Here is a 26582-nt window from a genome sequence, read left to right on the forward strand (position 1 = left end):
GGTAATAACACCTGCTCCATATTCTGAGGTTCCCTGAAACAGCTCTGGCTTGCACTTTGAACTGCCTCTCAACTAATCCCTTCCTTTAAAGAGGTAGGGAAGAAGATGACAGTACTTCTTTGATGTTTTTAAACAGTACCACTGCTAGTTTTTTTCTGGCGATTACAGAAGCAGGTTTTTTTCTAGTGGATCCATAGCTTTAAAATATTTCGAGCAAGGCTTTGTAGTGAATTTGAGCTCTGAATGTGTATTTCCATCATCAAACTATTAAATGTAATTGATCTTTACTGTTAAGATTTTCATAATGTTTTAATAAAAAACCTGATGTCTGTTATTACCAAAATATGAGTAAAGATGAGTATATTAGAAGAAACTGCAGAACAGAACATACAATGAGTGTGAGGCAATGTGGAAAATTATCAGAATACGTTTTCCATTAGTTAAATGGCAATTATACTTTTATGCGTGAATGTGTATAGATGGCAGTAAGGACTTCAAAAGATGATATTTCTGACAGCTAGCACTACAAACTCAAGCTGAAACATGAGAGACAAGCTTTGTTCTTTCTCCTCACTCTTTCATCATAAGAATTAATAGCAAAGTTCAGTAATCAGAATATAGCTGACATCTTTGATGACACACGAAGCAGAATGGAATCCATCTTGCTTCCCCATAGATTCATTGTCTTTCTGCTGCTGACTACAGAAAATAGTTTATCTTTGTGAAACAAGCAGATGTGATCTGAAGGTATAGCTGAGGAGGATATGCCACATATCAGATTTGCACTGTTATTTTTCTGATGGCAAATGTACTCTGAAAAGTGAGGTTTTCCACCTAAACCCAAGAAATTAGATCACCAAAATTTTGGTCTAGCCATTCATTTCACAATAGTCCGAGTCTTCAGGTCTGTATGTAAAGGAAGTTAAAGATTTCAGTATAATTTGTCAATCATCTCTCTCACTTTCAATAACTGTTAAAATTTCAAAAAGTATCCATCTTTTCTTATGCATTGTCTTAGGAAATTTACAATGTGAGAATCTCATGCCATACATACTGTAAATGACTGAAAAAAAGGTAATGCTACAGAATCTAATAAGCAGAAGAAAACCATCCATCCAGGTGTTCCCAGAACAATCTTATTGGCTGTAGATGGTTTTCACAGGGAATAATATGGCAGAAACCTCACCAAAACAAACAAAAAAAAATTATATGGAATCTGACAGTTTTCCCCAAGTAAGAAATTTTCTAAGCATCAGGCAGAGGTTTTGATGAAATCATCATTGAAACAGATGACATATTATGTCTTCATATAAAAAGTGAGAGTGACACTGCTATATACCTTCTGCAAAGAGGAATACAATTGGGTGGGTACATAAGTTGCAGTCTGTGTGACAAATGTGATTTTGTCCATCGTCAAATTGTGAAGCAGGCCAAAAGGTAGGATCCCTGGCTGTCTAAAGAACCAGCTGAGAGCTGAAAAGATTCATAGCCATTGAAGAGCAGCCGCAGATGGAATCACATCCCACATGCTTACTAGTGAGAGGAGCCCGATAATTTTATGCAGGCTTTCCCATCCTCCCTACTACTTGGCTTGCAAGATGCAATGAACATTTTCTTCTTGTCAAATGTGCAATTGCCTCCTTTGCAAAGGACATGAAATAAAGCATTGCTATGTTGTTTGAACTTCTTGAAGTAGTAAAAAGATAGCAGACTTCACAATAACTAAGGTTGGGCATTCTGGCCTTGATTCAACAGTGCACTTAAATATGTGCTCAAGATCATCCCCATTAAGCAAAGCACTTAAGCACATTCTTAATTTTTAACATATGTATAGTGCTTTTCCGAGTAACGATAGATTTAAGCACATGCTTGTGTGTCATAGTGGATTGGGGCTAAAATCAGCACATATTAGTTCTTTCCAACAAATCAAAGCATCTGTTTCAAAAATAACAATGGGTCCTTCATAGCAAACAGCTGTACTCATCTACAAAGTGTTTCAACCCAAGGCATGACTTGATGACTTGATGTGCATAACAAGAGAAATGCTATTTAAGATGGACCCCAGTTTGCAGAAGAGGTATTGGTCCTTTCTGAAGATGAAAGCTGAAAAAAAGGGCCATTACATCTTTTGTGTCAGTAAATCTTTCTTTGTAATAAGAATAGGAATATGTGGATCTAAGTGCATGCTTAGGGAGAAAAAGAGGAAAATGTCACAGTTTGGATTTCATGTCTCTTCAGTGCTGTATTTAGAACAGTTAGAATTTCAGTTTGCTAAAACATTTCCAAAGCTATGGCTATTTTCATTTTTCCATGGGCAAAGGTTTACATATTTTTAGTGTTAATTCACTTTAATAAATAGGCACCCTTTAAAAAGCTGTACAATAGAAAGAATAATAGTTGTAATGCAAATCATCTAGGGATTAAGGACTAATAATATAACACTAGTCATCCCAAAGGATCCCTAAACACTGGAATGACTTTATAAAAAGATATCAGTCCTCAATCACTCACTCTTTCCCTTTTGGGGTAAGCCACAGTAGTGATTTATCAAGGCATAGCATTACATTTAAGAACAGAAGGAGAAGGATATTATCTTTGACTACAACAAAAGAGAGAATTTTACGTACTGTAGACAGAATAATTACCCAAATTGGAATTGGCCAGGGCAGAGGGAAAAAATGGAGGAGGTGAACTGAAGGTCAAAATGAAGAGATGGGTGACTTCTAGAGAGCCATTTGTCACCTAAAGGGGAGGGGAGGAGGGGAGAGAGAAGCAGAGAAGAATTATGATTCTCTGTGGAAATCAAAGCAAAAGTATGCATTCCTGCCTTCAACATTGTTGTTTGGTAATATAAGGTTGTGGGGAGCTTGACAAAGAGCCAGAAAAAAGTTTCTTTTACCCAGAGAGACAAGACAGATATATCTGGGAAAGAGGCTTGGGAGCCCTGTAACATGCTGAACTTGAGCCAAATACTATTGGAAAGGACCTGGGAGAAAAGAGAAACTCCAGGCACTGCACTGGCTTTCTTTATTGGAAAGATCAGATCTTTTTGTATGCGATTTGAGATGTTATATATATGAGTGTGCATGTGGGGGCAGGGCGGGGGGAGTTATTTTGCTTTTACAGGAGCAGCACTTCACCAGAAGTCAGTTCATCTGAGTCTTTGGCTATCTCCAGACTTTGGGGTCAGCATAAATTTCTCTGTAAGCAGTTCAGGCCATATATTTGTTTGGCATCTCAGAACACAATGACATTGCAATTTTGACTGAAGACTATTATTGCTACTGAATGATTATTTACTATACATAATCGTGTATGTTTTTGAAATCTCTTGCATCCTACCTAACAGGGTATTGCAGAACAAAGACAATTGTGTTGAAACATAAAGGTCACAAATATACTGTTAGAAGATTAACCAGAAGGATTTCTCTGGACAGAAAGATCTGAGTTTAAGTCTCTACTAAGGTTCCTAGGTATGATTCAGAAAGTAAAAGACCTATAACAATTATTCTGTAGATTCATTGTTACTGCACAAATCAGAAAGGGAGGGATGGAAAATCTGAATGTTATGCAAATTGCAAATCTTGCAATCATGGCTATGTAGATCATCTATGAGTCCCTATTTAAGGAATATAGATCATTTATCACTCTAAGTAGAGCAGGAATTTGGAAATCTAAGTTTTGCAAATTCTTCCATTCCAAAATATGCTTTCATTTCAATCCATTTGAAAGCAGCCATAACAAAAATGGTTTGAGTCAGTTGAAATGTTGTGTTTTGATAACACAGAGGTATTTTGCTTCAACTTTTTTATTACATCAGATAACATTCATTTAGGAATACAAAATCATTTAAAATGAAACATTCCTTTCTGTTTGTTATCCAAATTCTTCCTAACCATTTTTTTCTCTAAATGTAAATGAACCAGCTAGATATGGGCAAATATAAAGTTAGATTTTAATGAAACTTCACATTCTGACACAAAAATGGACTTTGGTACAAGAAAAAGAAAATCCCTTTCACTTAGCATGAGGAAGCCTTGTTTCCTGTGTCCTTGGAAGGACAGAAGGAAAGTAAAGCTACTAGGACTCTGGGGTATCTGTACAATCTGTGGACATGAGTTCTGAAGAAGCTTGAAATTAAGGTCTCTACTCTTAGAATTATCTTACTTCCTTATCTGACAAGGTAATTTAAAAAAAACCTCACACATTTTTCTTGACAGCTTTAGCCTTAAGCATATGTACATGTAAAACATAAACATATAATGGATGCTCTGGTTATTGTCACCTACTTCTAATTTTCATCACAGGACTGTGTATCAACAGCTTCTTTGGCTTTGCTCCTTTGCTTCTTGTTTTGTGTACCAGCTCTGTTTTATGCACAGCAGCAATCAGTTCTTCTAATCTCTGTCCTTATGCATGCTAATAATCCAAAGTGAACCTCTTTTACTTCCAGAATGGCGTTGAATGTACTAATAATTTGGGTGATTATTGTTTCAGCTGTTTGGCTCCATTGATATGCTTCTGAATAAAGGGCTGTTCTTACACCTACCAGCTTTGATGAGGTTTCTCCCGACCTCCAGCATAGCTTTATAAATAGCTATATCTATCCATCTTACACTTAAAACAGAGGAAAAGAATGTTGCATCAAAGAAACAAAGAGGCTATTGGGTTGGACAGGTTGGTTGTAAAAAGACATTTTAAAATTATTTCAATGAAGACACCTCCTTAATCTGATTATCTTCAAGCTAAATAATTATTTTTGAAGATTACAGCTACTCCAACAAAACCATTTTGAAGGTATCCTGTAGACACCAGTATTAAGAAGCTTGACATGCTTATTCTGCATCATTTTGCAGCATGGCAAGATGTATCCTGGGCGCTTATGTGACTTTCATTGCCTGCCTGTCTCTGGCATCAGTTTTCTCCCTGGGAAAAGGAATGTAAGTAAGCCAACCTCTGTGGAATCTGTTTTTTCAGAAACTGAAAAGTATTTCTCTTGCTAAGTGGTTTCTCTGCCACCCCTGTTCTTGTCTGCAGGAGACCCTATAAAGGAACACTTTGTTTACGGCAATTAAATGCACAGTGCCAAACTTCTCCTTAGCAAAATGACAACTTCCCATCCCATAAGGGTAATTCAAACTTAGTTACTAGGTAAGGTAATTCATACCTTAGTTACTAAGGTAATTCATACTTAGTTACTATCTTGGCTTTTAGCAGGTTTATTCACTACACATTGCAGAAAATAATTACATCAGCTAGAACTTAATTTTCGTTGTGATAATATTAACCTGGAGGTTTAGAATCATGCCTTGCACATGCATTGCACATACAGCAATGATGTGTTGATGGGGAGAAAGCCAGACATGTTGAATTTGTACCAAGACTAGTACAACCAGGCATTGCAGTTCCTTGAAACTGAATTAACTCTAACACAAATTCACTGGACTATAGCTACATCCTTGCTAGTTATACCTGTATGGGTAATTTAACAGTGTTAGGATTTGTTCTCTTCTGAAGGCCAACTTCTACAGTCTAGCTAATCCATGCTGTAAAAATCTCTTATCATTCAAAACAAAGTAGTTATACTAAAACTGACTGTTGTGAATGCTTTGATTCCCAAATTGTGTTGGGCAATCTTTTTAGGAGAATGCTAGGTAGACTGACAAAATGTGTGTTAAAATTTTCCCTAGCAATCAAGAAAATCTAGTTCTGACATGTAGGTCTGGGCCCTAGCAATGTTTAATTTGTCACTATAGACAGAGTCTACCTGAGCTCTTTGTTCTTCAATCTATACTGACACATTAGAACAATTGCAGCCTGGCAATTAGCATTCCCAAGTTAGCCATACATCTTTCTGCATCACAAATTTAGTCATGCAACTACTACTGTTTCTGCAGAGGTTTGCCTATAGTGTGTTGGTTGAAATATGTATGTGACAATATTTATTCCATTTAAATGGAATTCAAAACAAAAAGTGGGGAAAAGAGAAAAGGAAGGACTAATAAGGCAAGAGAGCAAAACAGTACTGTAAGAAACATGAAATGTTTTAGCTGAGATTTCTTGTAGTTTTCAGACAATCAATATTAACAAGATGCTACCTGCCTAGCTGCTGTTAGATGACAATTTTCATCATGGCAATAATAAATAGCTTCAGATCAGTGGGCTGTTTCTTTTGTGAGGTACTACAGAAACCTTTTCTCATGCATGAGATGCATAAATTTGGTTTGGACATAAATATAGGGCAGTATTGGTGGGAGCAGTTCTTGACAGAGGAAAGCAGAAACTCACCTCCTCCTAAGCCAATGACAGGTAGGTTGCATAAGTTTACAGTGAGAAAGACTTCAACATAGTTCTGATAGAATATTTAAAAAAAAAAAAAAAAAAAAAAAAAAGAAGATATCCTACTTTACTGATAGCTACTGACTTCTTTACAGACATCTTTACACAAAATGATGTCTTTCTCGCAAATCAGCAAAGATGCACAACTAATGTAAACTGGTACTCCACTGAATTAAGTTGAATAATTGATCCAAAGCTGGTGCACAGAGTTAGCCCTCCCCCTGTTAACTAGACTTCTGATATATTTTAAGAACCTCATCACAGGCTCCATACAGGATTAGTTCTTACATGTGTCCCTGTGACCCTTTCTCCTGTGAATTCTTGAGCACACTTTCTGAAACTAATAAGAAAAACTCACATGTAAGAAGTCCTACAACTTTTATATGGGCAAAATAAGACTTGGCAAGCTTCTTCCTTCTTTTGTCTCAACAGCAATGAGCACCAATGTTCAGCAAGTTGCTAATGCACCTTTCTCAGTGACATGTCCTTGCTTTCTTGGGTTTCTTTGTGTCTCTGCATCTTGTCTGTTTTGCTCTATATGGCAGGTCAAACTTCCTTGGCTCACCCATGGGCTTCCAGTCAGTCTTAACCAAGACTTGTAAGATGACACATTTCTAGAAAGAACTAGATTAACTGTAAACAATCAGAGAAACTAGTGAACCACTCCTTAGCAAGTCAAAAAATTGACAGGAAGGTTCACTGGTATTTTTAGTGAGGTGCACAACAGACTTTTATAAGAGGCTGGAAACTCCTCACTTAACACTGAAAGAGGATGGGAAGTGGAATGCCCACATATTTCCCCAGTACATTTTTCAGCAGATGTACAGATTGTATTTTGACACCATCTGAACCATAAGACTTGGAAATAAACTTGGCACTGCTATGTAAAAAATGAAATCCTCTTATGTTCACCTAACATTTCACTGCGATATATGGATAATGACTGTTATGAGTAAAAAGCATTTTTACAAATTATTACAACTCTAGAGAAGATTTTTGTGTCTACACTTCTTTGGCATTGACATTGACTTCAAAGGGGAAGAAAACCGATAAGAAATTACATGAATGATAGGAGATAAAGATGTATAAAGAAATATTTAGAGACACCTAAAAGGTCTGATTTTGGTCTAAAAGCTTGTTTTTTAATCATTCAATTAATGATCCAGGTAACAGTTTTGGTTATTTTCCCCATCAACTCTTGTTCATTGCAGACAGGATTTATTCTCTAGACATTCAAAATGAGTCATCTATGCCTAAATCAGACATACAGTTCATCTGACAAGTATTGGATACCTTTATTAGGAAAGATGAATTCCACCATTAAGTTTCTTTCCTACACTAACAATGCAATTATAATTCTATTTTGTGAATATTGATATTTTGTTATACTATTAATATAATTAATATTATTATAGGTAGATTTTTAAAAGTTTCAGATTTTTTGAACTCTTGTTCGTTGAAGCATCTCAACATGTTCACAAACATAAGACCAAGAAATTTTAGAACATTAGTCCTATTTTGATAAGTAATTAAGGTACTTGAGAGTGCAAAGTAGCAATTGGACATCTTTACCTGTGTGCATATATTGTGAAGTCTGTACTGTTATGATGACTTCTTTAAAATCTCATTAATTTAGTAAATCAAAAAAATTTAAAAATAATTTAAAAAAAAAAAGCAAGCCTAAGAAAGTTGTAGAAAAAGTATTCCCACTTCAGGAAAATCAGGTCTTTAAACAAAACAAAATGTAATAAATTATAGAAAGAACTTGGCAGTCAGTATCTCGAGGTTCTATGCATCAGTTCCTACAAATGCAGACTCTGAGGTACCTAAGATAGCTAAGTAATGTAAGCAGCTGAGTGAGAATAGAAGAAAAAAAAACAACAACAACAAACAAATCTATTTGGCTTTGTTTCAGAAGGAATGAATTTTTCCTGGATGGCTCATTCCAGAAGCTGAAATATTTGAACTAAACCATGTTAACAATGGTTGTAGTTCTCGCGTCTTTTCTGCATTTTATTATAAATTCTTTTTGGGAAAGGAAAAGTTTTGTGTATTTTTAAAAGTCAAAACATGACTTTAAATATTCATATTTTCTGAAAGAAAGCATATTGCTTTTCTATTGAGTCATGCTATGGGAATAGAACACAGACCATGCTGCTGGGATTCCTACAAGAACTTCCAGTTGCTTGTGCATATTGTATAATCTGCGAATCAAGGAACTCAGCTGCAGTTAATTTTCATTTGCTGTTTGTATATAAATGCTTTTAGTACTTAAACTAAATTCAGATCAATTAAACTAATGTTGTTTGACATAATATTCCTTGTTCCAAAATCAATATCCCTTCATTTGACAGACTTATTCTTGAATTCAGGATGTTTATTATTCTTAAAGCTTACCTATAGACCTGGTTTTTGTCTTTGATGATGTAAAACAGTTCTTCCTTATGTACTATGAGCCAGAGTATAATGGGGTTCAAATTTCTCTGGTAAATATCTTTAATTGTAAGATCATGTCCGTTAACCTCTTACCACAGTGCTAACTTCCTATCCTTTCCTTTTGTCTTTGCTGTTTCCTCTTTGAGACCATATTCTCCCAAAGAAGATACATTTTTTTATCGTACTCTGCTACTGAAGGCATCTTTTTCTGAGATTGTGGTATTCGATGATGAAAGGTCCTCCACCAGATTTTGAAAGATGAAGTCTTCCAATTTCATTTCAATCAACAGATTCCATAAAGGTCCATGGTCCAAAAATCTTTCTCCAGACTGGGTTTGTTAATGTTTATGCCTCTGACTAGAGAGGAAAGAGGAAGGGGCACTATAGGGAAGCACTAACTCTTTCAGTGTTAATTGTCTGTACATCAAGGGGATGCACAATGCATTTGTCCCCTGCATTTCATGGTGATCCAGAGTTGAAGTGATTCATGGACTCATGGCAATACTTGCTTTCTACTCCTTGTTTCACAAGCCTGTTCATACGTAAGTGTCCTGGTTTAAGTCCAGAGGGCAACTGAGCACCATGCAGCCACTCACTCACCCCTTCCTCCTCAGGTATGGGGAGGAGAAAATAAAACAAAAGACTCAGGGATTGAGAGAAGAACAGGGAGGGATGGTTCACCAATTATGGTCACAGGCAAAAGACACACTCCATTAAGGAAGAAAAAAAAGCACCATCACTTTCATTTGAACATCACCACCACTACCACTCTAGCCAATCAAACAGAGTAGGACAGAGAAATATAATCACTTGTCAGAAAACCCTTTCCCCCACCTCTCCCTTCTTCCTGGGCTCAGCTTTGCTCCAAGTTTCTCTACCTCCTCCCTGTCAGCAGCACAAAGAGGACAGGGAATGAGTGTTGTGGTCAGTTCATCACCCATTGTCTCTGCTGCTCCTTCCTCCTTAGGGGGAAGACTCCTGACACTCTTCCCCTGCTCCAGCATGGGGTCCCTCCCACAGGAGACAGTCCATCATGAACTGCTCCAAGTGGTTCCTTCCCACTGGCTGCAGATCTTCATGAACTGCTCCACCGTGGGTCCTGCCACAGGGTGCCATCTTCCCAGGAACAGACTGCTCCAGTGGGAGCCTCCCTCAGAGTCTTGGCTACTCCAGCTTCAGGTGGCCATCTGCTCCACTGTGGACCTCCATGGTGCCAGGGGGACAGCCGCCCTCTCACCACAGCCTTCAGGGGGGTCTCTGCTCTGGTGTATCACCCCCCCTCCTCCTTTCTTCAGCTGATGATGGTGTTTGCATAGGTATTTCCCTCACAACTCCACCTCCTTCCAGGTTCCCCTTCTTAAATACATTATCACAGAGGTGCAGCCACCATCGCTAATTGACCTAGCCTTGGCCAGAGGCGGGTCTGACTTGGAGCCAGGGAGCTTTGAGAAACTTCTTACAGGGGCCACTGCTGTAACCCCCTTCCCCACTACCAAAACCCCACCACACACAAACCCAACACAATAAGGAAACCTCTTGTGGGGAAATATTGTACCGTCCTCCCACAACAAAAAAACATGAATCACATTTTGACCCTCAATTTTGTATTTCTTCAGATATATCCATACTAATGGCTACAAGAGCTTGCCTGAATAATGACTGGTTAAGGAATGAATGCAGTCCTTAGAATTTGATCCACCAGGAATATTTTTCTTGAGCTTTTGTTCTGAGAAGATAGAGCAGGGCTCATGCCCTTCAGATCCTCTTTACCCTCCCACTGTGGTACTTATAAATCTTGCGATTTTGTTTTGTCTGGCCCTTGTCCAAAAACAGACCTGTCGAATGAAAGGCAGCTTTGGGATCATTTATCAATGTAACAGTGGGAATAGTGGGCTGAACAGTAGTTTTGTGCTGTTACCAAGTGAAACCACCATGAGCAGTTACCTAATTGGAATAATATGGCATATGTTTCCATAATTGCTCTCCTTTGATAACTTTACTTAGGTCATGTTTTCTCAGTTAATTATCATTAGAAAAATATCTAATGAAGGTAGCAAGGGTTGCAAAAATATGGGTATAGGCTGCAGTGTGACTTATTTTCAGACACAAATATTTTCTTTACATTAATGGTAATAGAAATGATATAACTTGGCATCAGCTGCAAATGTAATCAACAGCTATGGTTCCCAGGTATTTATTATAACTGAAGGTCAGAGTGGAAGAGGGGTTATTAATGAAACTTAAGCCAAACTGTCTCAATTATGCTGCTGGAGGGCAGAGTCCTGACCTCGTCCTTGTCCACAGCTGCCCAGACTTCCAGACACAGACAAGAAATGAAATCCTACAGCTTCAGGTAGATCCTCCCAGCCACTCAAGCCTTGCTCCTGCTTGAGAACAAGATGAAAGAAAAGGGTATTACTTAATGCTTAGAAAAAGAATGAAGGCAGCATGACTACTGATAAATTACACCATATTTCTGGGAGAGATGTGAGAGAATATTATGGTTCTGGACAACTGCTCCAGAAAAAAAACTTTTCATCCTTCCATACTCTGTTCTGTGGAGAACAGTTTAGGTCTTCTGACAGGGAAACTTCTCAGTAAGTATTTTTATTGTTTTTCTTGAGTAAAAACCTATAATTTAATCTACATGGCCTTTAAAAGTGTATCTTAATCTGAGAGATATGCTGATAAAATTACTAGCTATGTATTAGGCTGGTATCTGTCTCACCTTATCTCAGGTGCCTAATAGTTAGAGGTCTAAGTCTGACCTGGTGACCTCAGACTTACTTTATAGTCAGAAGAAAAAATGGGCATTCCCAGATTGCAATCCATCTTATTTGAGCTAAGTACACAAGACAGGTCAGATGAATTGTGGCCTGGATTTGCTTCCACTGAGTATAACAGGAAGCCAGGGTAACTAGCAGAGTTTTAAATGTTGAACTTTCAGATGTCTACATTAAAGTAGATGAATTGCACCCTGAAGTTATGCACACTAATAAATTAAATGGTAGAAAGGAACATGCCCTGCCCCTTTGTGGATGGTACCTGGCTGGTTTTGACCCAGGTGAGCTATTGATGTCCAAAGCAGTTCTGGAGTGAGCTGGGGCCAGAAACTGTTGTTAACAGGCAGTTTGGATGTGGCTGCTCAGTGTCTGAAGTCACAAGGATTCAAGAAAATGGATGCAGTCCTTTCTATGATGGTTAGCTACAGTGCCAGACAGCATCTGTGAGCACATTTAATTTTCTAGTATGGACATAGTCTTAGTAGCTATAGGAAACAATTCATATCAAACCAGTTTTAAAGCTACGGAAGTCAAGTCACACTTTCCTATAGATTTCGGTGAAGCAGTCTCTAGACAGATATATAGATAGAAATCCCTTCCTCCAGCCTCCAAGGACCTCCAGAAACCAACAGTAATCTCTTTTCAGAAAGTATGACACACCAATCTTACTGCTAGAAAATAACAAAGATGTGAGCAACTGTGTGACAACACCTAGCCAAAACATTGTGTTTTAAGACTATGATTCTGTTCCCACTGACTTCAAAGCTACAGGATGAGTCCTGAAAAGTTTCTGAGGTTTTTTGCTGGAATGATAATGGCCGGAAGAGGAGTTATTTTTATTCTTTTTGAGAAACAATGAATAAGAGACCATGCTTACTTTTCACTGGAAATTCTGAAACAATCAGTTCACTTCAGGGGAAAAAAAAAAGAAGCCTCTGCACTGAATTATTTTTTTTCCACTATGGTCATGAACACTTTCAAAGAAGCCTGACTGAGGACAGCCAATGCAGGATAAAGCCAAGCTACTAAAACATCTTTTCTTTCCTTAGACATTTGGGGCCTGTATTCTCTTTGTATATTTTGTCAGTGGGAAATAAACCAGCTGTGTTCTTGAAATCCCTGTTTCTCTTTCTTGTTAGGTCAATTCTCTTTTATGCATTGTGTTTGGCTCTGCTAATATCTGTGAGGGAACCTGTGGTTTGATTAATAGCATTTTGCCTTTTTTTTCTTTAAACTTGCTTATTGGTAGGGTGGTTTTCATTAACCAAGACAGTAACTAGAATGAATTACACTAACTAAATAAAGCAGAGTGTAAAACTGTGGAAAGACGAAGATAATAAAAACTAAAGCCCATCACACACAAATTTCTTCAGCAAAAATAGCTAAAACCAACCTATGCCACCATCACTTTTGGTTCCTAAATTATATGAAAAGCCAATATACAATTCTGTATTACAATTCTACTCATAGAATCCTAGAATAATATAGGTGGGAAGGGACCTCTGGAGGCTTCTAGTACAACTGATAAAGCAGGGTCGGACCAGGTCTTTATCCAGTCAGATCTTAACATCCAAGGACAGAGTTTACACGACCTCTCTTGACAGCCTGGTCCACTGCTTCACTGTCTTCATGGGGAAAAAATATTTCATTATATCTGGACTGAGCTGCTGTTGTTTCAGTTTATCTTTGCTGCTCATCCTCCCATCATGTGCTACTGTGAAGAGCTTGGCCCTGTCATCTCTCAGTGCCCTCGATTCAGACTATCACCCAGTCCCCATAGTTTGGTGTCATCTGCACACTTAATGAGAATATACTCCAACACCACCTCCAGGTCACCAGTAAAAATGTTAAACAGGACAGACACTATGACAGATCCCTGCAGTACTCCACTAGTTACCAGACTCTAGATAGAGTATGACCCATTAACCACTATCCTTTAAACCCATCCATCAAATCAGATTTTACCCATCTAGTTGTTCACCAGTCCAGAGCATAGCATCCTAGCTTGAATGCTGGGGAAACACTGCTAAAAGCCCTGCTAAAACCCAGGTAAATGGCATTCACTTCTTTCTCCTTATCCACAAATCTAGCTACTTTTCACAGAAGACAATCAGATTGACAGGCATGAGTTATTCTTGGTAAACCTATTGTTCCCAGTCAGCTTCTTGTCCTTTACATGCCCAGAAATGGCTTCCAGAAGGACTTGCTTGATGGTTTTTCTAGGGACCAAAATGAGGCTCTACTGTCTGTAGTCCCTTGGATCATCCTTTTGGGCTTTTCTTTTAAAAATATGCACAGAATTTACTTTCCTCTAGTCTTCAGGGTCCTCCCTCATCTCCATGACCTTTCAAGAGTGGTCTTGCTATGACATTGGCTGGCACTTTTAGACACAGCCTGTATGGTCCCAAGGACTCACATGGGCTGAGTTTTCTCACACAGTCCCTGACTTGATACTCATCAACTGCTCATGCCTCTCTGAGCACTTTCTGTAATCACAGAAGCGTGGGACAACCTCTTAGTAAAGACTGAGCTAAAGAAGGTACTGAGTACTTCAGCCTTATCCATATCTGCTGACACTAAGCCACCTGCCTCATTCAGCAACTATTCCATATTTTCTTCATTCAGCCTTTTATTACTAAAATAACATTAGAAGTTATTGCTGATTTTGATGTCCCTTGCAAGACTCAACTCTAAGAGAGCTTTGGCTTACCTGACACCATTGTCACATTCCTGGGCTACATTTTGAAATTTTTTCCTTTGTAGCACAATCCTGCTTCCATGTTGCCCATCCAGAAGACGTCAGGCAGATTAATGTTTCCCGTTAGAACCAGGGTTTGTGATCTAGAGACTCGATTTACTTAGAAATTATGGAATTTCACAAAACAAGCTCTGATGAAGATTTTGCCAAGAAATTTCATTACTGAAGCCACAGCTAACATGGATATTTAACTATGGTGCTAATAGTTATGAAAATTGCTTATTTATCCTGACATTTTTTGATGGAGCTAAAACCACATCAGGTACAGGAATTTTTCAAGATAATTATGAGTCATTCTTAATACAGAGGACTCAGGAATGTTTTATATTTTATTGATGGTCCATAAAATAGTTCTTAAATGTTGACAGTTTTGGTTGGAACAAATGATAGGATTTTGCTCAGATTCATTGCTAAGGACCAGACTACAGTACTGACTATCACAGTGAATAGTACCTTCTCAAATGGTCTTGTTTCATTTAAGTCAACATGACTCTTCAAAAAGTAACATATAACTCCATATGAGTAAAGTTGTCAATATAGTTAAGAATAAGGCATCTATTTCCCCTTCTTTCACTAGATGGAAGAAAATTATAACAGACATAACTGGGACATATTTTACAGAGAAATCTGGCTCAGCAGCATGATGGTCCTTTTCTCCAGGCACCAACACAAATGCTCTGCATTTAATCAACATTTGAATCCTGACATACTTTTCAAGAGCTTTTCAAGAATGTGAAAACACTGTATCCCATCTGAGTCCAAACTTGGGTTATTGAAGGCCTATCTAAAAACTGGAAATTATTTGGAACAAACTGTTCAGATCTCTAAAACAATGTCTTTTCCTTGTTTGCCAGAAATGGATAATAATGACATTTTAAATTTCATCAAATGTACTTATGCTACTTTTTTTTTTCTTTTGTAAATGAAAGGGGAAATCTCACAACAGAAATATGATTACAGCCTCTCCACAAATTCAGGCTAATACCATTGCACTTGTTATAACTGGGACCTAGTTGGATGTTTTTACTATAATCAAAGTAGCGAGAGATTTATAACAAAATTCATGAAAGCTCTAAAGTGCTATTTAAAGGTTGCATACCCCCCAGTGTTATCCATGTTCTAAACTTTCATCATTAAATGCCCTGGTTATCTCGTTATTTAAACGTATGTTTGAAGACATGCCCAGATGGGTTTAAGTCCTAATAAACACAACTGATGCTTATGTTATTTGGAGATTTATAGTTCAAGTATTCTCTTGCACAAAAGATTTTTTTCTGCTTTATACCAGTTAGTTTTATGATTCCCTGCAGGATTAAATCTGGTTTTGGTCAGGGTGCTTTCTAGCACTTTATTTAATGATGACATAGTACTGTACAGGAATATTACCCAGTAGGCAGTATGGATCCAGCCGTTCTGCTTCTGAAGTAAGAGAGTTAGTTGTGTGGACACAAGTTATGCTGTGCCACACCTCAAATCCATACCAGGGTTTCTGGCAGGACTACTGTGGACAATGACAGGACTTTCTTTGGCCAAGCAAATATTCATTTATGCCCTAAGAGACGGAACTGCCTTTACTGCTGCATCTCATAGTAACCTATAGTTAATAACAGGGCAATATTTTAGGAGACAAGACACCTGAATCCAGAGATTTTATACAAAATAAAAGTGTCCAAACAAGAAAAGAAAAATTCCCTCTCCACTGCCTGTAACCTGGTTGGTACGCTGCTGGGAGAAGGCAAACATGCATTCAGTCTGCCCAGATGAAAATAAATGTGGACACCATTCTTTGACAACCAGGTGAAGTCTAGGCGTCACTACTCCCAGAACTGTTTTGTGGGACAGAGCTTGCTAAACTATCAGACAAGACATATTTTTTGTCTGTGACTTCCAGATGACAGTCATGACCTTCTCTCCCTGACATAGATGACCTCCTGTCTAGTACGCTGAATTTTATGGCTGCTGTTCTTTTGTGTTTAACACTCTCATTTTGTCATGTAGGGGAGTCCTTGTGCCCAGCGCAGGGTTGTGCTCTCTACGAAGGAGCATGGATAGAATGACACATGGGTAGTATCAGGGAAGTATTCCCAAAGAATAATTTTAGCATCCGGGGACATGGTAGAAAAAGAGGAATAATAAGAACAACAAAGTTAGTAAATGCTCTAGTAAGAAACTAAGCCTTTCTGTTTAATACAATCTTTGTGAATCCCTCCTGCTTCTTTTGAATCTAGTCATTCAAACAGGAAAAACTAAACTTGGAACAAAGTCATCAAAATTTCTAGAGATTGAGAGATCTGCCTGTCTCCTTACATAACCTTTCATCTCACAGCCCTTTGGCCAAGCTTGACTTGTCCACATTTTGGAAAACTCCCTCTTCAATCCTTTTCTACTGTCCATAAAGGGAGTGCTCACGGCAATACTATTTTCTGGCTCATCCACTCTGCTATTAAGACAGTGGACAGGCTAAATTCCTGGTCAAAAAGAAGACAAAATGACACATTCCAAAAGTCATTCCCCATCAGTGCGTTGAGAAAAATCACTCTGGTTTATAGTGTATAGAAAATACACTTAAGTATACTATGTCAGTCCATCTCTGTTCTGGAAATCAGTTAACAACATGCTTAAATGATGTCTTCATAGGATTCTTTTCTAAAAAGAAACTCAGATATTTTGTCTCAGGTGGGCTTTTAAAAACAATTTCATAAAGTAAATAAAAATAATATCATAAAGTACATAATATCATAAATATGATAAAACACAGGTGCTATGTCAATAGAACCCATTTTCTACAAGGAACTGTATACAAAGAGAATCCATCTATATCTATTTTGAGAATATGTATAGCTATTTTTTTAAGTCAGCAAGGGCCTTTCTTATTTTCATCCTTTCTAAATTTGCTTGTAAGTATATTAACATTACAGTCCTTATGTGCACCAGAAAAATATCTGCCTTGCTTGCAGTACTTAGTGTTAACACCAAGGTGAAGGACATACAAAAGAGTAACACCACAGTTTTAAATATGATGTCAAAATAGGTTATTGTCTGTAATTTCCATGCACTAAAGGGATTCTGTCAGGTCAAATTAGGTCCCAGGTTTTGTTTTGATAAAGAAAAGTATTTAAAAGTCTTAAAAATGAAACATTTTCATGATTATTTATTCAACATTCCAATGGGAAATTTTCCTTTTTTTTTCCTTTTTTTTTTTTTAAACAAGCATTGACCTACACTATTCATAATGCAAACATTACACTGTTGGGCTGATCACTGCTGGCCCATGAGAACCTAAAAGTTCTGAACTGAGTTTAAAAAGGGTGTAAAGATTTACACGACAAGACTGGTTTTGCTGTCAGAGTTAAGAAAAAAATTTAAATAAACAATATAGAAGATAAAGCAAGGATATTCTCACATATAAGAGAGAAATGAAAAGACATTTATTAAAGCCTGTTTAGAGAAAGATGGATATGCTTTTTTGTTTTTGTAATGGCAAGTGATCTGCATTGAAGAATACTCAATCCATTAAAGAAAAGGCAAACACTACGTTTATTTTACAGTAATAATCTGCTTAAATATAGTATTTTTTACATAGAGAAAAAATCTGAAGAAAATTATCTCAGGTTTATAATAGATTCCAAACTAAACGTAGGTCAATATATTAGAGTTGCAAAATGTAAAATATCACACATGCAGACAGGTTGTTAAATCTTCATACGCAGAAGTTTTTAGTTAACGTTTGGTAACATTTGTTCTGCTTTATACTTGAGGACTTTATCAAAATATGTTCTATTTAAATTGAGGAGAAGAAAAAGATTTGAAGCTTTTATACATTTGCTTGAAAGCCCAAATGTTCTCAGAAAAAGATTAGCCTTTGGGTCCATTTTTTGTGTATGGCAACTTGAAGAACAAAGAATACTATATAGTTAAAACATGAGACTTATGAACATAGATAAAGGTGGGGTTTTTTTTACAACGTTGCAATTATCAGAAATGTCTTTTGTTTTTTCATAATAACTTTCATAGAATTTTCACAGAACTTTTTTTAGAATAATACTTTGTTAATATCAATAGTAATAACTAGCAGTAATTTAAATGTGCAAATAGGAATATGTACAGATTCAAAAGGAAGGTAGTTCTTGAGACAGCAATATATAGGACATTTCAAATGGTGGTAAGTATCCATAGTGATCAGATAGTTAGCATCTCTGTTCTTGAACTGACTACCACCATTTCTTTCTGGTCTCATCTTGTTTTGATCTTCTGGGTAACCTTAGAGTCGATCACCTCTACCTTACTAATCTTAGTCGAGAAATGGGAATGATATTAAATTTGTTTATACAATTCCTTGTGTCTACTGATGGAAATAAGGAGATATTATTGCATAACATTTATCGGTATTAGTATTATTTAGTATTAGTATTAGTATTTATTAGTATTAGTATTTTACATGAGCCCAAGGCTCAGAAATCCTAGGACCATTTACTAAATGTAGCAGATTATTTCTTTTGTGACTGGAAAAGCCATAAAATCCTTGGTTCTTCTTGTTTTATCCAAAATATTGAGACAATCTTCCCTTACGCTCTTCATTTTATTGATTTAGATTGCAAGCTCTGTTATGAAAGTATTTTTCCTAACTACATATTTATACATTACTTAAGAGCCACTGTAAATGCATATGAACAGAAATGTTTTATGTGGACTAGATGATGTCAAATTCCTCGTGGACGTTCTTGCCAAACTTATGCTTTTTCCTCATTTGGCCCTCAACTAGCAAGACTGAGAGATTTTCTGGTACAGGAATGCTCTGAGGTAGAAAAGTCTCTTCAAGGTAAGAAATACAGACTGATTGTAGTATCAGTGTGAGTGTGTTTATTACAGAGGTAAAATAACTCAAATTCCACTACACTGGAAAAGCATCCTAGTCTGTAGTTCATAGAAGCAGGCTCCCTTTTGTTTGCTGCATTCTAACTAGATCATTTTCAGACTTGTGTCACCAAGAAATCTAATAACTTCAATGAGAAGACTAAAGGGTGTTCCTGTCCTTCTGTCTATCCCATTCATACTGTCTATCCCATTCATATTGTCTATAGTTCAATGATCAGGGTAGGACTATCCTTAAAGAAATGCTATAATTTTTCCCCTTCAAAAAGAAAGACAGCAAAATCACAGTTATCATCCTCTGTCTTGCTTTAGCAAACTAGAATAATGGAAAAACAATTATTTTATAAAACCAAATACATTTTCATTTCAACAAATGGAGGCATTTACCACTTTGCATTATCAAAGCAACTAATATGGTTACTCTGGCAATAAACCAGAATGAAAAGAGCAGACTGTACCTCAGAAGTCTGAAGGAAAATGCACTGATATCTTGATTGCTTTTAATAAGAGACAAGGACGAGCAAATTCTCTTTTACTAACCTTTTAGCAATGCTGTCTTTGAATTCTCAGATAGTTGGGCCGCACGGGCTTGCATCAGATTTACTTTAAAGTCCCCAGTTCAAAAATGGAAAACAAACCCCCCTTAAAAAGACCTGGAACTTATCCAGGGATCCAGGAGCTGTTTATTTCTTTTGAATGACATAAAACCACATTTTTATTTATAGCATATCTACTGGTTCCAACCAGTCCAAAAGGCTGGAAAAAAATGGAGGCAAATGATAGCCAAGAAAACATTTACACTGAGTTCCCCAAATTATTTAGTGAAAGGGTCATTTATATCTTTGCCCCTATCTCCATATATAGGACAGTGCATAGCTTCTCTTCTCCAGGAACAGACTAGAAAACAGTAACTCTTTACCTTTGGATTCTCACATCTCCAGGGAAGCAGTGATTTAACCTATATTAACCTCTCAATTCTACTGCATGAGTTGTTACTCCCTAGCAGCTGGTCATGTGGCTGTGGCACACATATTTTTCAGGTTGTAGGACCCAGCCAAGCATTGCACTCAGGAAAGGAGTATTCTCAGACAAGTGCAGTGAAACTAAGAACCAGGAACTTGAATGCCTAGATTTAACTTAGAGAGTTTCGTCTTACGTTGAATTAGACACCATACTTGATCAGGGCTATACCATGGAGTGCTGTGCTGAACTAGACTGTTTTGGCCATAGATTCTCACAAGGTGGTATGAAGATCTGCAGCTTCTGTTCTACAGAGTCTTGTGCTTCGTTTGCTACCAAGTCAATGGATGAAAGATTGGCCAATTAGCTCAGTCTGGTGCACATCATCCCCCGAGGGACTGGCCAACTGTATTTCATGCTTGGAAATGCACAAGCTATGGATACGATATGAGGGCTACACTGAGCAAGTCCAACTTGGAACTTGCAGCTACATAAATACCAGTAAATAAAATAATGCCAAGACATGGATTTGAATACTGGTACTTCATTATGTGTTCCTTTACATGGCCTTTGCCTACTAACATGTTCATTTAGTACAAGAAGGACATGGACCTGCTTGAGTGAGTCCAGATGAGACCACAAAGATGACCAGGGGACTGGAGCACCTCCACTGTGAGGACAGGTTGAGAGAGTTGGGGTTGTTCAGCCTAGAGAAGAGAAGGTTCCAGGGACATGTTATTGTATCCCTTCAATATTTAAACTGGGCTTATAAGAAAGATGGGGACAAACTTATTAGTAGGGCCTGTAGTGATAGGACAATGGGTAATGGTTTTAAACTAAAGGAAAATAGGTTCAAACTAGATATAAGAAAGACATTTTTTATGATGAGGGTGGTGAAACACTGAAACAGGTTGCCCAGAGAGGTGGTAGATGCCCCATCCCTGGAGCATTCAAGGCCAGGTTGGACGGGGCTCTGAGCAACCTGATCTAGTTGAAGAAGTCCCTGCTCATTGCAGGGAGGTTGGACTAGATGACCTTTAAAGGTCCCTTCCAACCCAAGCCATTCTATTATTCTATGATTTCAGGAGCTTGATCCCAATACAGTGTCTAGGCTCAGTCACCTCTGTTTGATAAAAAAAGAATTTAGGTAGATGGACACAACCTACAGAGACTTTCAGTATCATGTCCAGAGGATGGACCTGACACATTACCAGCAATGTAACCTGTGAGACATACCAGCAGCTGTGATGTACAAAGTCTAGGTTTGTTTGAGCACTGTTCCTAAGCAGCTTCGTTAAACCTGAATTCCTCTTTCTCATGCTGTCCATGGTATCACTAGCCAATGTGAAGAAATAAAAGAATGCTCTAATCCTCCCTACTCCCCTGTGTTTGTACAAGTCAGGCTACAATCTAGTTTTGATTAAGTTAAATATAATCAAGTCTTCAGCAGAGGGAAAGAAACATCTTGACCTTTTTTTTTTGGTACAAAGCAGACACCAATATTGGTTTAAAACCAACAAGAATACAGGATTTTTATAAACAAGTAATATTTCAGGAACCTGTCCTATAAGACAGACAAACTGTTGTCCTGACCATGCTGGAACCCTTGAGTTCTTATGTATATACTATGTATTTTATGCGCTGTTAAACTACAAAGGATTTCTCACATACATCATGTAACTCACGTAACAGTTCAGACTTAAGCCAGACTTATTTGCTATCCTTAAGTCCTTAAACACTCTCACTCTCTTTGTTCCTCCTCTACCTATTTTTTCCAGTGCTTTGGGGTAAATTACTGGAAGAGCTCAATGTGCTTTGTAGAAGACCAGGAGTTCTGAGCTTTGACTGGTTTAGTGGGACTGATTTTGCCATTTCAACCTTTCAAAGTAAAAGAATGCTGATACAGACTGAATCCAAAGTATGACAGGTGCATGTTCAAAGCCTTATGGGATCACTTACACATAGCAGCATCATTTTAGCCACGGTGATGTATTTAAAGCAAGAATTATATGCAAAGGTAAAAGTTTAAAACTTGCTGGTTAATAAAAGTCACTACCTCTAACAGAAACCTTCATGTCTGACACTTGTTACTTTCACAAATGACAGGACCCTTCTCCAGATAGTAAGCTCCTACTGCAGCCCTGCGTTGATTTGATTTTAGGGAGCCTTTGCATGTGTAGTAAAATCAGAACTTTAAAAGAAGAAATCCTCTGTAAACATAATCTTTCATGTATTTAATTTAGACCAATATATGTATTAACACTGCAACAACTTCTGTTGAAAGAAAGACATACAGAAACTTTAGTTTCACACAGGTCACAGTAGCTATACTTCATGGAAAAATAAAAATGTTCTTTACATTTGCACAGTGTTTTACTTTATATTTATTAGTTTGTTTAGGCTGGTTAGTTGGTGGGAATATGGCACTTATGCTGTAGCTCCCTGCCTTCTTGGCTTTCTGTTATCTGAAGGGCTTACATTCACACAAAGCATACTGTAAATGGCAATTTGTCATCAACTGAGGAGGATTAAAGAGGGATCAGTTACAAGACAGTCTGCTGCTTATGTTTACTCTATCTACATCAACACTTCTTCCTACCTTAGTGAAATCACAGTCTAGCGCATGAGTAATTTGTGTATCTATAACAAGTTTACCTGATATTAAGAGCTGATTGAATACAAAGCACAGGCTGGAGCCTTTTGTCTCAATATTTGCCCTTTTCTTGTTGTCACGAATCACCTATTGATTTGAAGAACACAAACATATCTCAATGGTGAGAGTTAATCTCTCTTTCATGCTTGTTTACACACTCTGTTCAGTCCAAGAAGCCAATTGCACTTTTCACCTTGGTCTACAAGTAGTCATGCAAACAAATGTCCCAAACCCGAGCAACTCCCTTTTGTGTCCACCTCTGTGTGTTTAACTCATGCTTCTGCTCACTGTTCCTAACTTGGTTATATATTCATTTTAGAACTAAAAGCCTGAGATCAAAGGGTCTGAAGGTACTCTGTGAAAACACTGGTGAGCAAAGGACTGGACTGACCTTTGTGCAACTCCTTTAGTTTCAAAACTGTGTCTGCTGATACTCAAATCTTGTGTGTGCATATATATATGTGTGTGTATACCTGTGTATGCATATGTACACATACAGTAAATGAATATAGTATAGTAAATACAGAGACATTACATATCTCTATAAAGAAAAAGATGCAGAAACTTTAATTACCATGAAGAAAAATAAACCACATGCTTAATCTAAACCTAAGATTTTTCAATAGGACAGGGGTTGTATGTTTTCTTCAAATACTTAAGATAGCAAGGATAGCTGGAAAAGATAGCTTTGTTTTGATGTTTCTGTTAACTGAGCTGCTCAAATACATATTTTTTTCTTCACATGCTTGCTCAAAGTTCCTAAATTCTTTGTTCCATGATGTGCACATAAGTAATGTTCTTGGAAGGGCCGAGCTAATGTGAAAATAATGATGGACAATAGTAAGACCTAAATGACCATGGGTGACTTTTACAAAGTGATAAGCACTCTGACCCCAATTCAACAAAGCATTTAAGTGAGAGCACATGTCTATTGAAGTCATTATCCACATAGCAATTGGTAAAAATACAATTTCACACAGCAAAACTGTTTGTCTTCAACTGAGTCACTATTATGGCTTCTTGTGCTTTATCCTTTGATGAACAGTATGGAAGGAAAATTAGCTACAATGTATAGCCCTAATACTGTTTTAACTCCAATTTATATATGCAGTTAAATTTCCGAATAATCCACTTATTCCAAGAAATAGTAATGTTTCTTGCATTTTTAAAGACTCTTTCTTGAAGACTGCTGAATATAATACACTTAGAAGCCACAATGCTGGTTCAGACCAGAGATCTTCTGTTCACAGCTGTGCTGCTCTGTTACTTCAGAAGAATGAATCCATAATTGTGGTCCACCACAGAGTCCATGTGAACATATAGTTTTCACCAAACTACACCAGTTATGCTGACACTGGCTCTCAGATAGACATAGAGCGTACAAATCTTTGTAGCCCACCCTCCCAGGGCCCACCACAACTGTTGGTCTGCTCCATCTGGTATCACATAATTTCCAAATGTATCTAAATACAAGACTACCTAATTCACAGTATTATCTACCTATACTTCATAGCAAAAGAAAGAGGGAGAGGGACAAGAAAAGTTCTACCAGGGCCTGAATCCATGAAGATTATTTTCTATGTGTACCTGGCAGATCACATAGATCAAGGTGATCTTAACTACCATCCCAAGGACTCAGACTCCTTAGTTCCTACAAAAAATGGCCTTTTTTGGCTTGATTTCTAAGCCAGCAAGTATCATTGCCCTGACAATTTCCTTCATCTCACTAACATGTGTCTGAGGGCTTTAATATTTTATTTTTTGGAAGGAGCTCATAAGCTTAGTCCAGCATTAAGAGAGTTCACAGGGTTCAGGAGCAGAGAACAAACTATTGGTAATAGCTGTTAATATGTTGTTAACATTGTTAAATACATGCATGTGTGGGTTTATCATACAGTTTTTGGAAATTTTCCATATAAAGCCTACACATTTTATCCCCAGAGAGAACAAAACTGTATTAACATTGCCACAACAATTTTTCTCTCCTCTGGTGTGTAAACCTTCATAGTAAGATCCCAAGGAAGAGCATCACCAAGACTCAGTAACCATCAGCTGTCCAGAAGGTGTGTATGACAGTAGACACAAGAGTCCCTGTTTCCTTAGAAAAAGAGCATTTATCAAGGAGTCAGCTTCAACTATGAGTTTAAGAGTCCACAAAAGCCAGGCAATATGAGGAGAATTGAAAGGGTCTCTTAAGTAACCATAGCTGGAGGGAAATGGGACTTAACAGTGACATACTATGCAAGCACCTAAAAAACAGTTTTGCTTGCATAACTTGTTCTGTGTAAGGTGGTTCTCTATTACCAGAGCAGATGCTTAGAAGATGACACCAAGGTGTCCATAGCTTTTCAGTCTTTCAGAATTTCAAACGTGAAGACACTGGTAAAAATGCAGGCAGATACTGATAGGCTGAATCTTTGAAAGTAGTATGATGTGTGGTTTCCTCCTAAGTCAAACCCATTCCTACTAGGCTAATTTCTACCTGCATGTTTTTGTTTTCCTGCATAATGAATCCATTGTGTGTTTAGAAATAGCATGTCTTCCTGGGCTGGCCTCATCAGCCTAGCATGTCTGAGCACATACTGGACATAGCTACTTACAGAAGCTGGCAAGAGAGTCAATGGCTTAGGTTACATGAGTGTGTCTGGGGCTGGCATCAAATTGTATTGATGTTATCCTGAACTCTGGTGTGCCTTGCTGCTAGACAGATTTAACTTGTCTGGCAAACTTGGTCTTGGCACTTAGCCTCCAATACCAGAAAAGAGATCTGCAATCAGGGCAGCACAAGGTTTGAGAAAAGTTGAGAAGGGATGGGAAGAAAGGGAAAGATGTGATTGTCTTTATGGGCCTTTCCCATTTGTCAGTGAGGTACCAACATCTTCTAAGGAGCCAGATTTGACACTTAGTCCTAACTAGTGAGAGACTGATATGGGATTTCTGTGCAGTATGGAGAAGCCTTCCTCTTAGGGGCATTTACTTGCTAGCGTAATAACATGGAGACACTAACAAATGAGAGAGCAATGTGCTGCCTCTGCCACACAGTTTTTTAAGAGGCATCCGGCACTGGAACATGCTCACAGCTGTGTTGCATTTCAGGTTGCTCCATGTCATAAGGCACCAGGGTGTAAGTTTTCCTGGTTGCTTCAAAGTGCATGGAAAGTCTTCATGACACCTGGGGCTTGTTAGGTTTTTCCTTCAGGCATTCCAGATGGACTAGTGTGTCTACAACAGCAATTTACTTCAGGTCAGGAACACGCTTCTGAAGCTAATCACCCAGTTAACCCCTCCAACTGCTCCTTGGATTGTATCATGGAGTGATCTTGTATCACAGGAAATAAATACTTTTTGGGTCAACATAAAGCAAAGGGTGCTCTTCAGCATTGCACCTAACATGCAGCAAGTGATAATGGGCTGAAATTTACAGGGCAAAACCAGAGCTAGTTCAAAACCAAGCTCCTGAAATGTGTATAATGGGCTTATTGCATCCTCAACACTAATGGCTTAATAGATACGCTGCCATCAAACCTTGCTGCTGTAAACATAGCTTGTGTAGACAGCTGGGAAATTGAACTTGAGAGTGTTGCTGAAGGCATTTGGTAATGGCCAATATATCAGAAGACAGTGCAAGAAATCATCATTGAGCCTCCCCACATATACGGAAAGGTTTCTTTATACCGTCATTAAAAATAACAATTGTCGCAATTATCAGACTTTGGTTTTGTGGTGGTTGTTACTACAGTAGTGTAGTACTTCAGAAGGAACCTGGTGATCCCATTGTGTT

This window comes from Strix aluco, chromosome 3 (assembly GCF_031877795.1).
Source record: "Strix aluco isolate bStrAlu1 chromosome 3, bStrAlu1.hap1, whole genome shotgun sequence".
NCBI lineage: Eukaryota > Metazoa > Chordata > Aves > Strigiformes > Strigidae > Strix > Strix aluco.